Here is a 3,827-nt window from a genome sequence, read left to right on the forward strand (position 1 = left end):
ACGTGTAGCAAAGAAGGCAAACCCCAGCTTAGGCCTTCTTCTGAGCCCAGCTCTCTCTCGTTCGCTTCCTGGGCTCCAACCTAAGGCTGAAGGTAAATGACAACTGCCTTGCTATGGTCCTTGACGGTGGACTTACCCACTAAGACTGTATAACAAGGGAAAGGGCCACCGGCGTAGTCCTGTTTTCACTCTGAGAGGAAAGAATGCAAGCAGACTACACAGGTGATTCACAGATAGGAGTCGACCAAGGCAGCTAGACAAATAGATACCAAGGGAGGCGGGAGCCAGGAGGGAGAGGCTAAGGAGCCTCAGCTCTCTAGCCAGCCCCGGGCGCTCTCTCAGGGCCTGGAACCAGCTTCTGCCGATTTTCGGAGTTGGCTTCACTTTGTCAATCGAAAGAAAATTGTCTCTTGTCTTTAGTTTATTTCTGCAGGTTGGGCTGCTCGAATACATTTTTCTCTCTGACCTTGATGTCAGTTGGCTGGGTAATTTGTAGGTAATTAACCATAACCATTTAGCCGAGCGGTTGGTAACGCAACTTCTGTGCAGCCTTTTGACCCATAATGAGGCTCCCTCCCAGAGGCATCTGAGCGACCCAAGAGTTGATAAAGGGGCAGAAAGCCCCTCTTCGGTTTGGGCGCTTTTTAAGCGAAGCTCTAGATGCTCGCTGGAAAGTGCGATGCACTTTCTCTTCTGAGCTGTTGACACGAATTGAGCCTGGTGCTGTCGGATTGAGAAACAGTCTCTTTTTGGAGCCCGGAAGTACGCGTGGGGAACCGGTCTTTAGGCTTCTTCTTGTAGTTTACGCTGCCTCAACTCATATCTCTTACTCTGCTGGCTTAGCCTTTGAGGAAGACCAGCAAAAGTGCTTTGAGCCTCCAGCAGAGCGAAAATGGCTAGCTAGGGGACCTTTGTAGACCTTTACCCCGAACAATTACTATATTGTCCCGTTCTCTGGTTCTCTGCTCACCCCTCGCAGGGATTCTTCCTATTGTGATGCCAATTTGACTTGTAAATGAGTCTATGTTCAAATATATTCAAAGAGTCAGTGTGGCTGGCCTTGGACTCAGGAAGACCTGGGTTCAGGTCCCTTCTCTGACACATACTATCTATATGACCCTGGGCAAGTTACTTAATCTCTCTCATTGCCTTATGCAACCCTTTGTGACTTAAGTTTCAGAGTAGATGCTGATCTGCATTGCATTGCAACATAAACCGAAGTCATCATCAGGTCTGATTTGTCCAATCCTCAGGGACAGACACAAGCATGTAGCCTCCAAGACCAGGTTCGAAAGTTGGAGTGAACACAGGAGTCCTTTAGATCTCTGTGGGAACATTATCCTCTGTTCTTGTGCAGCTAAAGTCTTATTTTCTTTCTTTGAGTCAAAGTCTGTGCAGAATGAGGGTAAGCCTTTAGTGATTGTAGCCAAAATTCTCTTCAGCTGTTACTTATCCAAAGTAAAACATTTTCTTTCCCTTTATGATATTTCAGCTGTAGGGGTTCCTGCAAGGTCACCTGTTCTAGGAAAAAACAGAAACGGAATCTGAAAGACAATATTTCTCTCCTTTAGAAAAATGATGATACAATTCAATAATTGCAATAAATACTTTACAGGATCATACAGAGCCAAGGCATTTTTATTTTAAATTCCACAGATTTATTAGGGCAGTAGGGAAACCTGCAAATATCTGGCCCTACAATTGGGAAATTTTATCAATCCTTTATTCACTGCATCCTGTTCAGCTTCCTCCATCATTAAGTAGTAAGAAATCAAATGCTCTTTGGAATTTCTGTGTACTAAAAACAAACAAAAAAAAATCTAACATTTTAGCATTTAGCATGTTGCTGTTGCAGAGTATGTCTGCTGAAGGGTAGCCAAATCTCAGGCACTGCTTGAGCATTAAATAGCCAAAAGGGTTTTATTCAGCTCCTGACTGTAGAGTTTAGCCTTTTCTTTCTTTCTTTCATAAGTTATTGTATGTCTTTTAATAGCTACTTATGTTGATATACACATTCATTTTTTAGGCTGTCTCCTTTCTTTCCTGGTGATATTGGTTCCAGTGCTTTGGTCAAGTGATTCTCTAACTGGTTTGATGTTACATCTTGGAAGAATTGAAAGAATTTCAGTTCTGAAACACATGCATATGTTTTATGTACTTTTCATTATTAAGATAGATATAAAGCCAAATTGTGTTAACCTTACCCCTGGCTTGTGTGAACTGGCATTATTGGCCTATAATACAACTTTTCCATTAAGATTTCCAGCAAATAATGTATCAGAATGTAGTTTATAGCTTTAGTATATTTGCGGACCATTCCAAGGATACAAGTAAGGTATATTTTTCAGGTAAGTGACAATTCATCGCATAAAGAGAAATTCTCCATTCTCAGTTTTCTTAAGGTTAAAATCAGAAGCTATCTATCACTAATAATTCATCGTACTTCTGCAAATAGCAGATCTGCAAACCCTAAGGAGAAGGGAGGGAGAGCAACCCAGGCTTTTTTTTTACTAGCCCAGACTCTGTCCTCCCATGGATACAGTCAAATGATTGAGCGCATGTGTTCATATTGCAATAAGACCACAGAGCGGTCTACAGGAGTGGTAAAACAAATCCAAATATTGTTAGGATTGAGAGGTAGTGAGTTTCTCATCATTGAAGCGTTTCAAATGAACGGCTGGCTGATCAATCAATGAATAAACAAGCATTTCTTAAGTGCTTCTGTAGTCCAGGCACTATACCAGTTTTTGTCCAGGACCCAAGTAAACGGAGTTTATATTCAGGTAGAAGAATTAGGTGAACCCTGAAGTCCATTTCTGTTCTTCGATTCTACACAAGTATCAGTAGATGCTGATCTGCATGGATGTCTTAAGTGCAGAAGTTAACCAGTCTGGGCCTTTATTAACCTTAAAGCATTTGATTTCCCCCACTCCCCTTCCGGCTTCCCCCCAAAGCCTCCAGAAATTAGAACTGGGCTGCCAGAGACAGAACCTCTCTGCTCACGTGGAGTTTCTGGAGTAGAGAAGTCCCTTTTTGGCTTTGAGTTCTAACGTGCTTCAGAATTGCTTCAGAATTTAATTCCTAGAGGGAAAACATTCCGGTTTTAGGGGGGTCTTCAGGGACCTGGGAAGGCGGGGAAGGCAAGTTATTTGTTTGTGAAAGGAGATGGTGACCTGGGTTGAGGTGGGAGGTATTTCTGATGTGTGTATGGCGAGGGCGGGGGAGAATGGCACATTTCCATGTTTAAATCACCTATTTCCGCCACTGCCTGCCGGAAGATCTGTCTTTCTTGTGTCAGGAATTCCCAGGCTTTGCTGTGGGATGGGGATTAACCCTGTGCCAGGAGTGAATGAGAGCTGTCGGCGGTGGCCCTCCGGTGAATGCATCTAGAGTTGAGGGTGCAGCCTTTTCCCTCCCTGTTTCTCCTCCTCCTGCTCATCTTTTTCCTTCTCCTCCCCCCCCCATCTCCTCCCTGAGCGAGGTTCCCTCACGGCTCTGGCCGGCTCGTACACAAAACAGCGGATGGAGGAGAAAGGTCTTTTAGCTTCGCAGGCATGCATTGAGCAGTGAGATCACTCCTGTTATAAATATCTCTGGGCCACGGTTGAGATTTGTTCGGGTTGTCCTCAATCTCTCTCTCTCTCTCTCTCTCTCTCTCTCTCTCTCTCTCTCTCTCTCTCTCTCTCTCTCTCTCTCTCTCTCTCTCTCTCTCTCCCCTCTCTTTTCTCCCCCCCTTCCTCTCTCTCTTTTTCTCCACCTCCCCTCCCCTCTGAGGATATGTCCACCGAGTGCAGAGAGGGGGGCAGGATAGGCACGCAGCCGCCGCC

Source organism: Phascolarctos cinereus, unplaced genomic scaffold (genome assembly GCF_003287225.1).
Source record: "Phascolarctos cinereus isolate Bilbo 61053 unplaced genomic scaffold, phaCin_HiC Scaffold_9;HRSCAF=440, whole genome shotgun sequence".
In the NCBI taxonomy this organism is placed as follows: Eukaryota; Metazoa; Chordata; class Mammalia; order Diprotodontia; family Phascolarctidae; genus Phascolarctos; species Phascolarctos cinereus.